The 20,892-nt window shown below is 47.5% G+C and overlaps 1 protein-coding gene and 1 pseudogene across 1 annotated transcript in view; both read left to right on the top strand.

Moving 5' to 3' along the window:
* LOC146772888 (cytochrome P450 2H2-like) overlaps positions 1-20,892 on the top strand; it is a 76,966-nt pseudogene that overhangs the window by 39,577 nt on the left and 16,497 nt on the right.
* LOC146772887 (protein S100-A2-like) overlaps positions 9,009-20,892 on the top strand; it is a 40,441-nt gene continuing 28,557 nt past the window's right edge. Inside the window, exon 1 of the mRNA XM_085637350.1 lies at positions 9,009-9,142. The gene's annotated coding sequence lies outside the window, so the exon portion shown is untranslated. The remainder of the gene's footprint in view (positions 9,143-20,892) is intronic.

The following is a 20,892-nucleotide window of genomic DNA, read 5'->3' as shown; positions in this document are numbered from 1 at the left end:
AGTGTGTGACTACCATTTTTAATATGTCTGTACCTCGTACTCAGCGTGATGTTCGTGCATTTCTCGGCATAACTTCTTACTGTCGCCAATGGATCCCTAATTTTTCCCTTCTTACTAAACCTCTTCTGTATTTAACCACTAAAGATGTGCATGAACCTTTACCCTGGACTGATGCCTGTCAAGATGCTTTTGACTCTTTGAAATCTGCGCTTTGTTCTGCACCTGTTCTTGGTACTCCTGACTACCGAAAGCCTTTTGTGCTTTACGTACACGAGATGGATGGTTGCTCGCTTTCTGTGTTAACACAAGGATTTGGTGATAAGCAGAGACCTTGTGCCTATTTCTCGGCGGTGTCGGATAACGTCGCCAGAGCACTCCCTAGCTGTTTAAGAGCTACTGCTGCGGTTGCGGTGGCTATTTGACAGTCGGAAGGGCACGTTCTGAACACTGACCTCAGAGTGATGGTACCACACGCTGTGGATACATTATTGAACAAAACAAAGACCCAGCACCTTACGAGTGCGCGTCTTACCGGATGCGAATTGACTTTGTTTGCTGCACATATTACGATTAAATGATGTGCCACTCTGAACCCTGCTACGTTACTACCCCCCCTTCGAAAGAAAAGAACAATGATGTTCATGATTGTATATTTCGGACTGAGGAAGAAACGAAGGTACGGGTAGACCTGACTGACACTCCTCTATCTGACCCTCAAGGGGAGTTGTACGTCGATGGCTTGCAAGTTACCAGATGGCACGACAACTGCTGCATATGCCATAACTACTCTCCATGCTATAGTTGAGGCTTCTCCAGTACCCTATCAGTCAGCACAGGTGGCTGAATTAGTGGCATTGTTTCGGGCCTGTGATTTAAGTGAAGGACTGAGAGTAAATATTTACACCGACAGCCAGTACGCCTTTGGCGTGGCTTATAGTTTTGGCCGACTTTGGGCAGAAAGAGGTTTTCTTACTCCTCATGGTCAGCGAATACAGCATGGCCCCTTGATTTTGCGATTACTGACAGCATTGACGTTACCAGAAATAGTGGCTGTAGTCAAATGTGGTGCACACAAGGCAGTGGTTGATGCAGTGGGGGAGGGTAATGCCTTTGCCGATCAAGTAGCTAAGGAAACTGCGAAATCCAAATTGACCTCAATGTTTGTGACTAGCTCTGCTAGGTGGGTGGCTGAAACAGAGATGTTTGATAATACCATGGAGAGTGTCCGAGAAATACAGAAAGAAGCTACCCCTATTGAACTGGCTCACTGGAAAGAGCGAATTGGGAGATTAGATGCAGATAGTTGTTGGATTGATCTGACAGAAAAGCAGCGGTGGCTATTGCCTAATGCATTAGTGAATGCGGTGGTGACAATGGCACATGGTTCAGCTCATATTGGGCTGAAAGGTATTTGTGCATTATTAGATCCTGTATGGTACAATCCCAATATTTCTAGGACCGCTGCTCATTTGGTACAATATTGCATGGTTTGCTTGCGACATAATCCAGGGGGCAGGGAGCCTGTTCTGAGTGGAAACTTTGCACCACCATCTTTGCCTTTTGAGGTGCTTCAAATGGATTATATCCAGCTGGAGCGCGTTAACAATTTGAAGTATGTCCTGGTCGTGGTATGCGCTTTCAGTAAATGGGTGGAAGCCTACCCGACAAAAGAAAACACTGCTTTGGCAACGGCAAAAGCGTTGGTAAAGGTGTATTTCCCTCGCTACGGATTGCCTTGTGTGATCTGGAATGATAATGGAAGACATTTTATTGCAAAACTCATCACACATATGTGTAATGGACTAGAGATTAAACAGAAATTCCATGCGGCTCAACACCCCCAGTCCGCTGGGTTGGTCGAGAAGTATAATGGGATATTAAAGCTCAAATTAGCTAAAATTCAAGAAAGTACTGGATTGAGGTGGCCAGATGCTCTGCCGCTGGCATTAATGTCAATACGAGTTACCCCACATTCTCGTTCTGGTTTGTCTCTGTCTGAGATCATTTTTGGGCGCCCTGCTAATGTTTGGGGCATGCCGAGACCCAGAACGTTTCGTGATATAGAGTATCCTATGCTGACAGACTATTTATATGCTTTGACTAAAGATCTTCGTTCCATTCATCAACAGGTCTCAGCAGTTTTGCAGCCCCTGCCGGAGGGTCCTGGACATCGCTTGGAACCAGGACAGTGGGTTCTGGTCCGTAACTATCAGCAAAAATCCAGCTTGGATCCTCGTTGGTCTGAACCGTTTCAAGTCTTGTTGGCCACGCGGACGACGGTAAAAGTGAACGGCAAACGACACTGGATTCATGTGTCACATCTGAAAAAACTACCCCTCCCGCTTCCATATGATCAGCAAATCCAGGACGGGGTTCTGACTCAGGAAAGGGAGCGAGTTCCTCGATTCATCCCTTTTTCTGACGCCCAGGTAATTGGAGAAGGGCAAGGAGAAGGTGCACCGGGCTCGGAAGGGGCTCTGTCATCAGCACAATTGATCGCCCCAGATTCTGTTGTTCCTACAGCTAACCCAGAGGCTCGCAGTGCCCCTGTTTCACCGGATTCATCATCCTCTGTTTTGTTCTCTGATCAAGAAGTGCCTGGTCATACTCGATACAACCTGCGGCCTAGAAAACAACACGGTACACCAGGTGAACATGGTAGGAGATAGGAAGAGACTTGAGTGATAGGTTACAGACCTGTGCTATGAATGTCTGTTAGATACGCTTCTGGTGTACTGAGCGAGACACTGGACTGAACGCGCTGAGAGCCTTGAACATTTGTTTGCTCTGTTCAGAAAGAAAGACTGAATTTAATGTTCAAAGGGGTCCAGGTTGTGTTTTCTTCAAGGGTTGTGTGAGAACATAACTCCAACGTGAGAAGTTTGTTTTGGTATTATCTGTGATGAACGATAGGAGCCTGCCTGTGAGGCTCTAAACGGACACAGGAAAGAAGCACCCTCTGGCAGGTTGGACTACATTGCCCTAGTTTATTGTTGGACTTTTAGTTAGCATGTATCCCTTTGCTCGTTTTGTTCCTGAAGAGGAACGTCCTTTTGTACCACGCTATTTTCCTACATATATGCCTGTTTTTTCTAGCTGGACCAATCGTGTTAAAATTGCATTTATAGTTACTATAGCAATATTGCTAATTATATTTCTGGGAGTATTCATATATTTAGAATTTCGCCACCCTATGCATACTGTTTTAGGAACAACTACCCCACCTCTGGAACATGTGTTTCATACTTTAGCCCCTCATAAGGAAAGGCATCGTCAGACTTATGTGAAAAACGCATTCATTGAAATGCTTCATCAAGCACACAGTGCCACCAATACTACAAATTGCTGGGTTTGTGGTCTTTTACCATCTGTTATGCACAAGCACGACTTATTTATATCCCTACTTTTGTCTGATCTGGAAAGTTGTGAGGCTTGGTTCAAATTGCTTTCCATGATGTATATGCATTACACTGTGGACGCTCGAAGGTTGTCAGAGAGGTATTATGAAATGATTTTAGCATATATTGAGGTTCATCAAGGATTCAACCCTGAAGGGAATAATGGAGCGGGAACCTTAGATCCGAATGCTTGTATGAATATGTATATAACGCATGAAAATACCACTTGGTTGAAAAATGAAATTTTGGACTTTGTTGAATTCAATTTCACTCAGTATTTTCGACACTTTCAGGACCGTAATGTTACTGAAGATAGGGCTATTCTAGTGCCTGTATTAAACAGTACCTCTACGTTTTGTGTTCAAGGAGTAGGGTACATATCAGTAGGAGAAAGCCGATGTAATTACACTTATCAGTTGCGTACCTTTAGCAGCCCTCCGTTGTTAACCCCTCCTAATGTATATTTTGTCTGTGGAGAAAGTGCCTATACTTGGCTTCCGCGAGGTTGGACTGGACGTTGCTACCTGTCCTTCCTGTACCCTCCAGTCTATATTGCCCCTTCTAATTATCACAAGGATCACTGACTTGATAAACGTAGCGTGCTTATTAGGAGAAATAAAAGGGTGATAGATACCACCGATATAGATCAGACCGATACTCCACTGCAGCATTTCACCGACATTATGAAGGGGGTATTACCCTTTTGGGGGCCTATGATTACTAGCCGAGAAGTACGACGTTTGTCTAGAGTAGTTGAAGGGGTAATTAACACTACTGCAGGAATACTGACCAATATAACAGTAGAGCTACAGGCGACCAGACTCGTTTCGCTTCAAAACCGTATGGTTTTGGGCGTTATCTTGGCAGATCGAGGAGGAGCATGCCGTGTGATCGGATGCTCTTGCTGTGTTTATATTCCTGACTCCGCCCCCTCCGTTCATTTGGCTATACAGAAGCTACATCGTTTAGCCTCCGAGATACATGTAGAAACTGGTACGTGTTCTCTCTCTGGTTGGTTCTGGGGTTTGCTGTCTACTTGGGGATGGAAAATGTTGATGGTGCTGGCATGTATAGCCGGTATCATATTCACGTGTTGTGTTTGTGTACAATGTGGACCTGCATGTTGCTCTTATTGCGCAACAAAACTCACTTCCTCTGTGTCTGGTCCATCCCCAACAATGGTAAAAGCTCAGCTAGTTCAGCAGGAGCTCAAAGACTTAATGCAGATTGATGAGGGAATATTTGAAGATTGAACTGTTTTTGTTAGCTACATCATGCTAAAAGGGCTGTTCTGAGGGATAAAAAAGTAGATTTCCTGTATATAAGGAGTATCGGACCTATATTATGTTAGCATGATGCATCTATACGTGTACTCCCTGTTTGATATATACTCGTTTATTTCCTCCCTTTATAGCTATTGCTAAAAGAGTAGGCCAAGAACCATACAGATGCCATCTTCTGATCATATGCTCGAGCACGGGCCGTGATCACGCGTTGATCACGTGCAGTTGTCAGGCCCCAGTTCATCTGAGTTACTGGTAGCAGCTGAAGGTAAGCTGTTTTACTCGACTGTTCCAAGACTCAAGGTCGCATCTGGCTTTGGGGGCAATAAGCGCATTCCTGGAGGCGCCGTGTCTACACTCCCAGGCACCAAGACGAAAGGGAGTCACCCCTCCTGACCTCATCTGTAATAGATAGTCAAGCCTTTGTACTGGTCTGATGTGTGCCATATATGGTCCTTTCCTGGAGCTCGAGGCCAACTGGTATTTTTCCTTTTACAGTGATTGTATGTGTTGAACTGAAAAGTATATAACCTCATGTTTGAATACGAGCCAACAGACTTCTCGGCGCACCTGATGGGTGAGGTTCGGAGAGGCTCCTCTACAGAGTATTTTGTTTAATAAACGATTGAACCTTTTTCACTGCCAACTGACAGATTATTTGGTAATGGCACTGGGACTATTAGTAGGTATAGACCTTTAGTTTATTTTTATGGTTCATCAGATTAATTACAGCAAACTGTGCTGTTCCCCTGCGAGAAGCCCCAAGAGTTTGAAAGTTCTTGGGGCCAGCTCGCACTTCTCTTCTGAACTCCACAGGATGCAGCATCCCCTCCCCGACCTCACAAAGGCTGTGGACAGGCCCATTGTCATTCTGATTGAGGCCGATTATCACCTTTGAATGACAATGGGCCGTCTGCCTTTAACATAACATGTGGCAAGTGAGTGCCTTGGAGGCAAGTGACTAACTTGGAGCCCGTAGATTGCATTTACTGATTACAGAGAAGCTTTCCCCATTCAGCATACTGTGGGTAACTTGCAGGGAACTTGCGGCCTTGTGCAGTTTGCCAATGTTGTTCATTGATAGCCCAACATAAATAAATCACAGTATCCTAAATATCACTATACCACCCACATCAGAGCAAGGAAAATCTCGTTGGCCCCAGTGCTGACAAAATACTTCCGCATATTACTATTGGATCACTTCGCTGTTTTAGTTCGTATTTATTTACTTCTAAAGTATTAAGTATAGCAGGAGCAGTGACTGAGCAAGAGGAGTGATAGGGCAGGAGCAGTGACCGGGTACGAGAAGTGATGGGGCAGGAGAAGTGATGTGGCAGGAGCGGTGACCGGGCATTAGCAGGAGCGGTGACCGGGCATTAGCAGGAGCAGTGACCAGGCAGGAGCAGGAGCAGTGACCAGGCAGGAGCAGTGATCGGGCAAGAGCAGTGACCGGGCAAGAACAGTGACCGGGCACGAACAGTGACTGGGCAGGAACAATGACCGGTTAGAAGCAGGGACCGGGCACGAAATGTGACTGGGCAGAAGAAGTGATGTGGCAGGAGTGGTGACCGGGCTTGAGCAGGAGCGGTGACCAGGCAGGAGCAGTGATCGGTCAAGAGCGGTGACCGGGCAGGGGCAGTGACCAGGTAGGAGCAATGACCGGCAGGAGGGGCGACAGGGCATGAGCAGGTGCAGTGAAGGGGCAGGAGCAGTGATGGGACAGGAGTAATGACCGTGTAGTAGCAGTGACCGGGCACGAGAAGTGATGGGGCAGGAGAAGTGAAGTGGCAGGAACAGTGACCAGGCAGGAGCAGTGATGGGACTGGAGCAGTCAATGGGCAGGTCAGTGACTGGGTAGGAGAAGTGACAGGGCGTGAGAAGTGACGGGGCAGGAGAAGTGACGGGACAGGAGCAGTTGACGGGCAGGTCAGTGACCGGGTAGGAGAAGTGACTGGGCAGGAGAAATGTCGGAGTACTATGGCACTGCGATCCTCGTCCTAGTTTGAGGAGAGCTGCAACCTCTTTTAAGCTAAGCAAAGTCAGAGAAATCACAGAGATGGCAGAGGCTGTTTTTGGACACCCTCAAAGCGGATTTGGGGTTCCCCAGTCTGCCCTTCAAACTAATCCTGTTTATTGCTTGAGTTCAGAGAAGCCTGTGAATGCTTGAGCTGAAGCCCTAACACACACTAGAGACAAAAATGAACAAATGAACCAGTGGAACCTGCCGACCACAATAACGAAGCTGCAAAACACAACCACTGGACATTGCATTGGTTTCCACACCAGCCTGCAACACATGGGGACGGTTGAATGATTTCTGCCCTTTGTGTGATACTTCATGTGGGATCAGCCCGAGCAGTGACAGATCGCTGGACCAAGATCTCAGAGCAGTTGAGGGCACTGTGCCAGTGTGGCCAGAATCCTGGGGGCCTTGAGCCGCAGCACCTCGGGCTGTAAAACAGGTGAATGTAAGCAAACAGCCAAAGAGCCAAGAACTTTAGAAGGGTGCCTGTGACGCAGCACAAATATTTTCATCTACGCATTCGTTACCCGTGCTGGACACATAAGAAAACAAAATTACTGGAGATGGCGAAAGTACAAAGCCTGGCAAGAGAAGCACTGAAAAAGCAGCATATGCTAGAGTACACCAGTGGGATTTGGGAAGAGAACCCCAGAGCAAAGCAAGATTAGTCCACACAGACCCACATTCTGGGTCCACAAGGGGTTCAAAGGCTGGCTCCCACCCCAGACTCTCCCCAGTACATTACCCGATGCATGAACCAGGAACCAGGACCATGAACTGTAAACAAAATATCAGACTGGACAACCCAGTGCAGTAACCATACAAATAGATTATGATTATATGAAATTCCACAAAAATACTTGCACAGTTGATCAAAGCTGCGCCCATACTGGAAAGCCGTGAAGTACAAGATTGTTTCAACCTAATATAAACATATTTTGACTTCTACTTATGTTCTTTGCCTATTTACTTACTTATATGCTATTGCATGACCTCCTCTGATGTGTCTGTGAAATGTAAATTTTATCCCGATTTTTTCACCTGAATTTTGACCTTCTGTCCTGAATTTTTGTCCAGAAATTTTGACCCTTTGCCCTGAATGTTTACACTCACCGTCCTGAATTTGCACCCATGCCAGTTGGTCACCCTAAGAGTGAGAACCAGGTGTTTGTGTTGAGGACTTCAGGATCCGGTGCTGCCTTTACACAGAATCCAAATAAACAAACACACACTGTTCTCTCAAGTGCCTGGAAGCCGTTCAGTCCAGAGTAGGTGCTTCATAAAATGTATCCATACGTGCATTACAGAGGGCTTAGTTACTCCCACAGAGAAATAAGGTCAATCATTTCTTTAGCAAGCATCCATGAGATGTATTTGGTAGAAAAACAATAAAACGTCTCCTAGGGCAACCAATTCACCTGTTTGTGTTTTAAGGCGTGGACAAGAAATCATGGAGTTCCCGAGTTTTCCTGTACATAGTCAGTGGCTCATCCAGTCCAGGCCTATTCTCTGCACTCTGAGATTTGTAGTCTCTCTATTCTAATGGGATAATCGGGACTACAAATCCCACAATGCACAGTACAGACATGAACGAGGTGAGTTACGCATGGAACAGGGAACTGGAGTGCCCTGGAAATACTCCTTCTTGTGTCAAGGTGAGTGAGTGATGACAAACTGAGCAGGCCTACTGATGCGACAAACAAAGGGAGAAAACGTCGATGAAAGTGATGCTTATAGGGCTGTCGTTTCTGTATATGTCTAAATACCCAGAGGGAAAAAATATTATTAATTATGGAATTTAGTGAACTCAAAGACCTTTCTGGAAATAAACTAAATCAGCTAATCTGGTGTTTGCTGTCAGTAGGCGTCAACCAGGGCTAGGGAGGCCGAAGAATCGGTTTCGTGATTTTTTTATATTTATTTTTTAATCGATCGCTCCAAACCTGTTGAAGTTGAACAGGATCGGACCGAGATATAAAATCGGACCGGACACCAAAATAAAAGTGCCCCCATTTGAGAATGAGGAAGCTAAAGAGTGGCCCATATTATTTGCAAACTGGGGCAGTTTTCAGAGTATAAAAAGACACGCTGTGTCCGCGTTTTGCAATGTAGGGCAGACTGCATGGATGTGATGTTGCTGCAGACAATGTGTGTTTTAATATCTGAGAAATTAACTGCAAAAAACAGGCCCAATAGATAATTATATAGACCCATAACCGCGCTAAAAACGGCCCCACACTCTATCAGCGAAGCCCGTCGAGCACTGACTGACGGCCCTTTGAGTGAGTCCGAGCCTGTGTTTGAAGCAGCCCGTGCGCGGTCCTCACCTGGAGTAAAGGGGAGGGGCTGGGGGCTTTAAAGAGGCCAATGAGACTGGCCGTCTGCTACGCTTCTCCTTCCAGGCTCCTGCGCTCACCCCGTGTGAGCTGAGACTTGCGGTAAGAGCTGGGATTCGCGTTTGTGGCTTGTTCTGGGTGAAAACAGCGTGATACTCCGCGGGTGTGGTCTGTTCTGGGTAACAAGTAGTCTGTAGTGGGTGATAATCCTGGGGTGTGTGGTCTGTTCTGTGTGGCAATAAGAGGTCTGTGGCTCGTTCTGGGTGATAACGTGACTCGCCGTGGTATGCGGGGTTTGTGGTCAGTTCTGCGGGACTACGATCACATTAACTTTTCCGAACGCACCACCGATGAATTCTCATAGCTGCCGAGTGTCCCAGTCCCACGGGTGATGAGTTGCTCCGGTCCAGGCCTCGTCCCTTTGCCTTTTGGAGTTTGTGACCTGGTTTTATAATGGGTGTCGGGGAGTAGGGTCTGCTATCCTATGGTCACCCCAAATTTTTGCTTTTTGCTTCACTGGTTTTTGACATATTGAGGCTGTGGGCCTGCTAATCAGACCCCCAGCCTGCTGTTCTCTCTAACTAAATTGACACTATGCACCCTAGGTGCATAACCAATTGGAATTGGATCACCCTGTGAGCCCCTGTACCAGTGTACACTAGGTATCCAGGGCATTGGTGTATCTAAGGCCTACCAGGGGCTGAAGCATGTATTATGCCACCCCAGGCCTGGCCTAACAAATTTGACACAACTGGCTGATCACTCAGCTGGGGTAAGTTGGTGTAACCACCTCTTACTTAGGTGTAGTATACCTATACCTAACATTAAATGGGACACATGTTAACCTATAAGTCACTCCTATGGCAGGCCTTAACAATCCTGAAGGCAGAGTGCTTGGTTCCATGTGAGATGGTGCTCTGGCATGAGCTGAGCCTGTCTGCAGTGGTCGGAACAACTTCCTTCTACTGTTTCCAGATATCGTCATACCATATACTCTTAAGTGCATTATGAACCTCGCGGTTAAATGCTAACTTTGGTTTGGCTTTATCAAAACATGTCGAGTAAGGTGTCATACGAATTGGAATACTAACCCCTCGCCAATTCTGGCAACGGGGTTAGCATTCCACCCTTCTAGAGGGACACGACATGTACAGTACCTGAAACCCGGGTAAAATCAGACATAGCCTCAGCTCCACAAAATGGATGCTGCCACCACAGACACAAGTCTGCCCTCCTGCTGCTGGGAGTCCTTCCAGCTTGGGAGACGTGGACAAAGGGTTTCCTGCCAGGGGAGGTGCGAGCACCACCCCAGACAGGATTTTGTGTATTGGTCAGGTAGGGCTTGAAAGAAACCAGACATGCCTGAGGCTCACAAGGAGCCTCGGTGCATATGCCAGTTCAAACCGGTCCTGGGGCACACCAGCCCCGGACCTGGGGCGAGCTGGACAAAGGATTGGGGGTGTAACCACCCCCCTTCCTGGTCCCACCCATAGGGAGGGACCTAGCAGGTAGTCCGGCCCCTAGAATCCGCTTAAAGGTAGGAGCTGTGTCCTAAGACTTCAGACATCCTGGAATCAACTTAACCACAAGAAGAAGACGGGAACTTCGACGCTCTGCTGCACAGAGGACTGAAGGAAATCTCCCCTATGGTCAGGGAGTGACCATCTTGCTAACGCAAGCACCAACCAGTTATTGAACATCTGCTTTGCCGCCGCCTCCTGCCGGTGTCGTACTTTAATCTTCGGAACCGCGTAGGGGACCAGGTCTATCTTGGTATTAGCGAACCGCAAATGGTAAATGCGGCATGTACGAGTGCTTTACTCGTCGTTCTAGCCCTGAATGCACTGCGTACACGTTCTTCTGCTGCACTACGCGGGTTCCATTTTGGAAGCAGTGGCCATCTTGTCGTTGCCCTCACATAGGCTATAATGGAGCAAATACGGGCCTCTCAGTACATGTGCTTTCCCGTGACTTCTCTGTGACCTGGGCAGCTGGCTCTGCTGCCCCGGGTCAAACTGGTCTCACGAGCTCCCCTTCCTCCGTCCACCTGTGATTAGCATCAGGGCTCGACCCATCATAAAACCCTTCTCATCCTACACACACCCCCGGCTAATCTCTTCCACACCTGCTTGTTCCTGATTTATGACTTGTTTCCCAAAACAGGAGATGCTCATGTTTATTGGGGGGTCTACTGACTTCTAACGTGGGATCGCAACCTTATTGTGTAAATCATTGTGGGTTGGCCGAACTGGAATGTGGGATGGTCATCATGACTCTGCCTTTTCTTTGTAATGTACACTGTTATATTGCCGTTTCATAAAACTCAGGAATGTATGCTTGAGGCCGAAAAAGGCCTATTTAAGATGTAGTCCGTTCCTATGATTTTCAGCAGTCTCCTGAGAACATACACGCTGTTGTACTTCTAGGATACCTGTCATTGGTCTGCAGCCAATAAACGATTCTTTGACTTCACCCAGAAGACTCTGTGTTTCTGTAGGTCCGGAACAGGGTGAAACCCCGAAGTCATAGGGTGTGTGCCCCTGCACCGCTGGGTCTAAAATACCCAGTACTTCAGTTTGGCGCCCAACGTGGGGCCGATTTCAGCGGTACCAGTCCAAGCCAGAGGTTCGTGAGGAGCTTCGTGTGGAAATTCCGGAGGAAGGCCGCCACTTCATCGACCCCTGCATGTCGATGTGGTCCGAAAGTCTTTTCTGCGAGGTTCTCCGCGTCCCGACGGCTACGAAGGACTGCTGCCCTGATTAATCGACCTGTTTTGGACCCTTGACAAGGTTGAGAGAGCGAAACAATCGAGAGAGTCTTCTGGTGACGTCATCGATCAGTAATATTCAGTTAAGTATAAGTGGAGCGTCTCCCATTTGTTTTGGTATCCCTCGGGATCGTTTGGTTTGATTTGGTAATTGGTGATTTGGTGTTTGCAAACCCCAAAGCCAGAGGACTCGTGTATTCACGAGACTATCGTAATCGATAATCCTTTGACGTTTGGATCTAGACTAGTGAGCGAAGATGCCTGGTTCTAGAATATTTGGTAGATTATTCTGTTTAGGTTGTGGAAAAGATTTCCAGCTAGAAGAATCATGTCCGGTTCCTCCGGTTGGAACTCCAACTTATGAGCTCTATGTAAAACATGGCGTAGGCCCTATTGCATATAACGAAGTGTGGATCCACTACACTAGGAAAGACGGTGTTTTAAAATGGCCCCAAAATGGTAGTTTCGATACCGATATTCTAGATAATTTGGAAATTAAATTGTTTAAGAAGAAAGCCCGGCCGGCGATGTTTGACTCTTTCCGCTTATGGCGAAAGGAAGCCAAACAGAAAGAAATTAAGTTAGCGAAAAAGAATAAAAGAGAAAGAGGTATGTCAGTAATGCAAGCAGCTGTACAATTTAGAGACAATGAGGAGGAGCAGATGAGCGAGCAATTGCACAGGCAGCGTAAGTTAGGGATTGACAAATGTTACCCGGCTTTACCACACTCTAAGCAGAATGAGTCCGAAGACAAGGAGAAAGATCCCCTAATGTCACACTTGTTGAGTTCGCCTCCCCCATATGCGCAAAATGCTACGGCGCCTCCTCAGCTTGTGAATATGCCCCCTCCAGTTAATGTATTGCAGGCTTTTCCGCAACCACCAGCTGCTGCACAACCGGTTTTTATTAATGTACCACAGCCCTCTCAAGGGCCGTCAATTGTGCTTCCAACTGCCCCCGCGCTTCCTGTAACCTTGCCTAACCCGGCAGCGGCCTCTCCCAACACTTTTCCTTGCACCACTTCGGTACCTGTTTCTACGTCCTCTTTTCTTCCCTCTGTTTTCCCCCCTGTTTCTGCCTCAGCTTCTCCTTCAGCGCGACAGCGTTTAGCTAATGTGGTTACTTCATTAATGTCGCCTCTCTTTGAGTTGTCTGGTGCGACTCCTGGTTTGCAGCGTAAGCAATTGCGTAGTCAGTTGCCTACCCCTGATGAGAAGAACGTAATAGATAGCATGGCGCGCAGATGGATTGTTTTCCCTTCATTGTATGATGTGGAATCAGTTGTTAATGTCTTCCATCAGTGGGATGCCCCGAAGCAGAGATATGTGTTTGAGAAGATGTGCGAAATTCTCTGTGAGGAATTGGAGGATAGTGGTAGAAATCCGAGGCCACGAGAATTGTGTAGAGTAAGGTCCGATTTTGGAGCTGGTATGATTGTAGACCGCGATATAGATAAAGCAGTTGCGGTTGTACTGTCCTTCAGGAATGATGAATGTCAACAGTCATTGTTCGAACAGGATGTCCCTGTGGGGAGAAAGGAAAAAGTGGGACAATACCCCATGAGAGAAGTGCCCCCGGTATGGAAGGAAGCGGTTGCAGCTGTCGGTGCTAACCCCGCTGTGCCAGCACATTTCCAGCGTGTTTGGGTGCATGTTCCATGGAAGCGTTCTGAGGTGTTAGCGCTTAAACAGTCCTTACCTGATCTCCGTAAAAATCCGGCAGGTTATTATAAAGAATTGGCATAAACGGCAGGATCATGTATTATGAATTTGGCTGACATAGACATGTTGTTTGGTAATGTTGTTCCACAGCCCCTATGGGGGTCGATCCGTAATGCGGATCATGACCAAGAGCTAGGGGATACATGGGCTAACATTATTGCTGCTGATGCAAGACATATATTATAGGCAGCCCCCAGGTATCTATCACCAACCCCAACAATTTCAGAACAATCAGCAAATGAACGGGTATTATCAGCCACGTGTCCCGGTAGGTCCCAACCAATGTTCATACTGCAAAGAGGAAGGTCATTTTAAATATAGTTGCCCTAAATTAATGCAGCGGAATGGTAATATGTATGGCGCAAGAGGTAGAGGTGGTCAGCAAGCTCCTAGAGGTAGAGGGCGTGGAAGTGTTCCCCAAAATGCGCGTCCTCTGCCGCCTCAGAATACCATTAATAGCTTTGATCAGCAAGCTAACGCGACTGGTAATACGGCCCAGTATTACACTAATGATTATTATGCAGAGGACGGTGATGCAGAACATGCTGATTACTAGGACAGCCATAGACAGAGAGAGGGAGTTGTTTCAGTGCCAGTGGATCAGAGTGGACCGTATGTTGAGGTGACTACAGCAAATGTAACGGAGCCTTTTCTGCTAGACACTGGTGCTGCAAAGAGTTCAATTATGCATTCCAAACTCCCTGGCGCACCTTTGTCTGGCGATATAAATGTTTCAGTAGGTTTCTCTGGCGCCCCTGTTAGGAACCCGATTTCTAGTCCCATGTCACTTTCTGTTGGACCTTGCGAGCTGAAAGCACCTCTGATTCTGACGACAGGTTGTGGTGAGAATTTGCAGGGACTGGATTTGTTGAAAAGATTGCATGCTACATTGTATTGTTCTCCCTCGGGAGTACAACTTACATTAGGCAAGAAAGTAATTTCCCCAATGTATTTGTCCAAAAATACGATGCCGCCTGAATTGTCATCCCTTCCGGATGCCCTTTGGGCTACTGGTCCCAATGATGTGGGTCTCTTGGAGATACCGCCATACGTGGTGACTTTAAAGGCTAATGTCAGACTGCCACGTATTCCCCAGTATAAGATCTCTAATGAAGGCCAGAAAGCATTGTTAGACATTGTCCACGACTTCATTGATAAAGGTGTGATTGAAGAAACAAGAGGCAACGTTTGCAATAGCCCGATTTTACCTGTCTTAAAACGAACGGACCCTTCACAGCCTCCTGTTTACAGATTCGTGATTGATCTTAGAGAGGTTAATAAGATTGTTATACCACAGTTTCCAGTTGTCCCTGATATAACTGCCTTGTTAACGATGATTCCAGCCTCTGCTGAATGGTTTTCAGTGATCGATTTAAAGAATGCTTTCTTTAGCATCCCAATTGCAGAGGAGAGCAGAGACATTTTCGGGTTTAGTCTGGGAGGCCGAAGCTTCCGCTTCAAACGCGCTCCCCAGGGCTACTGTGAGAGTCCATCTATATACAGTCAAGCTTTGAAAGCGCAGCTTGATGCACTTGTTTTGCCTAGTGGTGCTATTCTGATTCAGTATGTGGACGATTTACTCATCGCCGCGGATACTGAGGAGATCTGTAAAGAAGCCACATTATCATTGTTGCACCATTTATCCGTTTTCCATCATAAGGTGTCTCTCTCTAAGCTGCAATATTGTCGACAAGAAGTGACCTACTTAGGTCATCTCTTGTCGAAGGAGGGAAGGAGACTGACCCCAGAGAGAATTCAAGCCATTGCACAGTTGAGTGTGCCAAAGACACAGAGAGAAGTGCGTGCTTTCTTGGGAATTACCTCATACTGTAGGCATTGGATCCCTAGTTTTTCTTTCTTGGCAAAACCTTTGTTAGCCTTAACATGCAAAGACACACCGAATCCTATCCCATGGTCTGAAGAGTGCCAGAAAAGTTTTGTGGAATTGCGTAATGCATTGTGTTCGGCCCCTGTGTTAGGTACTTCTGACTATAGTAAGCCTTTTACATTGTATGTTCACGAGAAAGATGGGTGTGCGTTGTCAGTGTTAACCCAGCCTTTTGGCGACAGACCGCGCCCGTGCGCGTATTTTTCATCTACCTTGGACCCTGTAGCGAGGGCATTGCCAAGCTGTCTGAGAGCGACAGCTGCTGCAGCGATGTCTATCCGACAATCTGCTGGTCTGGTAATGGACAACACATTGATCGTTATGGTTCCACATGCTGTAGACACATTATTGAATAGAACCAAGACACAACACTTGACTAGTGCACGCCTATCGGGTTACGAACTTACACTGTTAGCGAATCACATTCACATAAAACGATGCAATACACTGAATCCAGCTACATTGTTGCCAATTCCGGCAGACTCAGATGAGATTGAGCAACATGACTGTCTGTTCAGAACGGAAGAAGAAACGAAGGGAAGAGTGGATCTGAAAGATACTCCCCTGACTGAGTGTGATGGTACTTTGTGGGTAGATGGTTCATGCTTTAAGCTCCCTAATGGTGACACGACTGCTGCATATGCTATCACGACTTTACATACGGTTGTGGAAACTGCACGAGTGCCACATAATTCGGCCCAAGCAGCAGAACTAATCGCCCTCACAAGAGCATGTGTGTTATCTGAAGGAATGAGAGTGAATATATATACAGATAGCCAGTACGCCTTTGGCGTGGCTCATAATTTTGGACGACTGTGGAAAGAGCGTGGGTTCCTGACGTCACATGGAGCTAAAATTCAGAATGGCAAGTTGGTGAATGATCTCCTTGAGTCACTGACCCTACCGTTGCAAGTTGCGATCATGAAATGCAGTGCACACAGGAAGGTTACAGATGATGTTGGTCGTGGGAATGCGTTTGCTGATGAGACCGCGAGAGAAACGGCACAGAATGTAAAGACTAGAATGTATGTTGCAGGCCCCGCAAGATGGGTTAATGATGTAGGAATGTGCGAGAACACCATAGAGAGTGTGAAGTCGCTTCAGGCTGAAGCCACAGAGGAAGAGTTAAGCAAGTGGAGAGAGAGTATGGGTAAGTTGGATGAGAATGGTTGCTGGACTGATCTGACAGAACATAGGCGATGGTTGTTGCCTGACGCGTATGTGCTTCCAGTAGTTACTATGGCGCATGGAATGGCACACATCAGTACGAAAGGTATATGCAAGTTGTTGGCTCCAGTATGGCAGAATGCTGGGATTCCCAAGTGTGCAGAGAATGTGGTCAAGAATTGTATGGTATGTTTGAAGTACAACCCTGGTAGGGGAACCCCAACTCCAGCCGGTCACTTTGCACCCCCATCATGTCCATTCGAAGTTTTGCAGCTGGACTTTATTCACATGGAAAGATGCAACAACCTAAAATATGTACTAGTGGTTGTTTGTGCTTTCTCAAAATGGTTAGAGGCTTATCCTCTAAAAGATAACACTGCCCTGTCCACAGCCAAAGTCCTCGTGAAAGAGTTCTTCCCCAGGTTTGGAATGCCGAGAGTGGTATGGTGTGATAATGGGAGTGAGTTCGTGGGTAAAGTGATGAAGAATGTGTGTGAAGGTTTAGGCATCCAGCAGAAGTTCCACGCTGCAAATCACCCCCAATCAGCTGGACTGGTAGAGCGCTACAATGGAGCCTTAAAGCTCAAGCTGGCTAAAATTCAGGCGAGCACTGGTCTTAAATGGCCTGATGCCCTGCCTCTAGCACTCCTGTCCACCAGAATGACAATACACTCACGAGTGGGACTTAGTCCCTACGAGGTGGTCTTTGGCCGCCCGGCTAATGTATGGGGTGTGCCAAGGCCCACGAAGTTTAGTGAACTAGAGCATCCAGTGCTGCTCGATTACCTGTATGATTTGACTGTTAAACTACGTGTTTTGCACCAACAGGTACATGATACTCTTCCCCAAGCTTCTGAAACTCCTGGACACCCCATCAACCCTGGTACGTGGGTGCTAGTCCGGAACTTCCAGCGCAAGAGCAACGACGAGCCCCGCTGGCTTGGCCCTCATCTTGTTCTACTATCGACAAGGTCAGCAGTGCGAGTGAAAGGGAAGAAGCACTGGGTCCATGGTACCCACTGCAAGGTAGTCCCCTTGCCTTTGCCATATGACCGGTGGGTCAAGGAGGGTATCACCGACTCTGAGACAGACACTGTACTCCGTTTCACACCATTCAGTGATGCACGCCTACGAGACACAGTTTCAGAGCAAGAGAGTGACAATATTCTACAGGAAGCTGTGCCACCGTCTAATCGACTGGACACCACTGAGCCTGAACTTTTGTTTCGAGACCAAACGGCACCTGGCCGTCTACGTTATGATTTGAGACCTAGGCCCATGGACAAATAAAGATTTCTTCACTATTTCCCTTTTTGACATTTTTTACTCTCCCATCTGAAAGACTTTCTTGATTTTTTGTTTTTCGAACCACCATCCGGGTTCTGCCGCAGGGTCGCGGTGTCAAGACTTTGGGGTACAGGCCGAAGACGTTAGGTCGACGGTTCTGGTTGGTCTAGGGCGTTTCCCTGGACTGACAGGCGTACTCCTCAGCAGAAGAAACTCACCCGCCGCGAGCGGCCCGAGTAGAGGATGGAGTTTTTTAAGATGGAGAGACCGATCGAGGAAATGAGCTTTAAAACCAGGACGTGTGGAATTGTAAAAAGTAAATGTTTTGTCCTTTTGTGCCTTTTTATACTGTGTAGTATCATGATGTTTATTGTAGGATTTGTGTTTTTCTCCGCTCAAAAGCCCATTGCACCCACTCAACAGCCTATATCTCTTTCTACTGCCTCCTCTCACTCTTTTCACCCCCTGCCTGAGCACGAACAGACCAGACGATCGGAGTTCGTAAATAACTCGTTTATCCAGCTCTTGCACCAGCACCAGCTAGTAGTGAATACGACCAATTGCTGGGTCTGTGGGTTAATGCCACATACCATTAACAAGGGTATTCCCTACCTGGTGCTGCCGTATAGTTCAAATGGATCGTCATGGGCATTCCAGACCATGTTTCTCTACGCTCTAGAGACGTACTCCCCTCGCCAACCGCGTTCCATCAGACCCATCACCAATAATAAGGCTTTGATGAAAGGAGTTGCCGATATGAGTAGAGATATCGACGCATACTCGTCCATTCCCAAAGAAGAGCTGAGACCTTATGTAGGATGGAACGCGACGGGGTACAGTATTAGTCTGGGTGAAAGACAGCGACAAATCTCATCTCCAATCTGGGTCGTACCCCACATGGGTCGGTTCTGCTTACAGGGTAATGGTCAGAACCCTAGGGCTCAACTGGGAAGAAGTGACTGTACCGAAACGTACACTTTCCCGTCACAGTTTTCCCCTGCCTTTCTAGCTGCCAAGGGTACCTATTTCATCTGTAATGATCGAGCATATACCTGGTTGCCCCCTGATTTCTCGGGCACATGTTATATTGCGAATCTGCTACCGCCTACATTCACTGCTGCCTCTGATTATCACAAGACGAGAGTTGTGAGAGGTGTGATAAGTAAGGATGACACTGCCGGTCAGGAAGCAGGAGACTTCTTCTTGGGTTTCCTGCCGTTTTGGGGACCTATGGTCAATAGTAGGAACCTGCGACAACTGACGCGTGTGGTTGAATCCACTATCAATGTAACGGCTGGTGCCCTTAGTAATCTGACAGCTGAGCTCCAAGCGGACCGCCTTATGACTTTACAGAACCGCATGGTCCTAGACGTTATTCTCGCAGACCGTGGTGGGGTATGTAAGGTCATCCAATCCAGTTGCTGCATTTTCATACCAGACAATACTCCAACGGTGTATCAAGCCATCTCCAAACTCCACAAAATATCTGAAGCCATACACGTGGATAAGGGAGATTGGTCACTGATGGGATGGTTCTGGGAACTGATATCTGCCTGGGGTTGGAAAGTCCTGATGGTCATTGGAATGATTTTAGCCATCCTTTTCCTGTTCTGTCTGTGCATACAGTGTGCTCCTGCGATGTGTGGCCTCTGTGCTACCTTATGTGTAAGGAAACCTGTATCGAGGGACGAGCTAAGTAATAGGATGATGCTACAGCAACATCTCCATGACTTTGCGGACATTGACCTAGACTCGGATTAAGATGAGTATAGTGATTGCCTATGTAAGGGCAAAAGGAGGGTCTGTCATACTTTAATCTTCGGAACCGCGTAGGGGACCAGGCCCTACCCCTGTCTATCTTGGTATTAGCGAACCGCAAATGGTAAATGCGGCATGTACGAGTGCTTTACTCGTCGTTCTAGCCCTGAATGCACTGCGTACACGTTCTTCTGCTGCACTACGCGGGTTCCATTTTGGAAGCAGTGGCCATCTTGTCGTTGCCCTCACATAGGCTATAATGGAGCAAATACGGGCCTCTCAGTACATGTGCTTTCCCGTGACTTCTCTGTGACCTGGGCAGCTGGCTCTGCTGCCCCGGGTCAAACTGGTCTCACGAGCTCCCCTTCCTCCGTCCACCTGTGATTAGCATCAGGGCTCGACCCATCATAAAACCCTTCTCATCCTACACACACCCCCGGCTAATCTCTTCCACACCTGCTTGTTCCTGCTTTATGACTTGTTTCCCAAAACAGGAGATGCTCATGTTTATTGGGGGGTCTACTGACTTCTAACGTGGGATCGCAACCTTATTGTGTAAATCATTGTGGGTTGGCCGAACTGGAATGTGGGATGGTCATCATGACTCTGCCTTTTCTTTGTAATGTACACTGTTATATTGCCGTTTCATAAAACTCAGGAATGTATGCTTGAGGCCGAAAAAGGCCTATTTAAGATGTAGTCCGTTCCTATGATTTTCAGCAGTCTCCTGAGAACATACACGCTGTTGTACTTCTAGGATACCTGTCATTGGTCTGCAGCCAATAAACGATTCTTTGACTTCACCCAGAAGACTCTGTGTTTCTGTAGGTCCGGAACAGGGTGAAACCCCGAAGTCATAGGGTGTGTGCCCCTGCACCGCTGGGTCTAAAATACCCAGTACTTCACCGGAGCCCGAGCCCAGAGCCCGACAAGACCTGAACCTCCAGACCTCTCACCGCCCGATCCACAGTCCCTGCAAAGAAGGAACCCATGGAGGTACCGAGACACGTGGAGCCAGCCATCTTGGAAGACCGACGACAAGCTGCAAGCGCAACGACAGAGGCTCCCTCCAAGTTGTGCTTTGGGTCCTGAGAAGCCCAACCACCGAGCAGCATCTGCACCAAAGGTGAGCCCTCCAGCATCTCCACGATCTGCGTGGGGCCCCTCTGCACTTTGCATCTCGACGCGCCTGCCCGGTCCCTTGCCCGTTGGCTAGTGGCCATTTTGGCAACCTATTTTGAAATCAACGACACTGGTCTGGTTG

This window comes from Triturus cristatus, chromosome 12 (genome assembly GCF_964204655.1).
Source record: "Triturus cristatus chromosome 12, aTriCri1.1, whole genome shotgun sequence".
Classification (NCBI taxonomy): Eukaryota; Metazoa; Chordata; class Amphibia; order Caudata; family Salamandridae; genus Triturus; species Triturus cristatus.
Note: the sequence above shows the minus strand (reverse complement) of the source record. Positions and strands in the feature narration are given on the sequence as shown.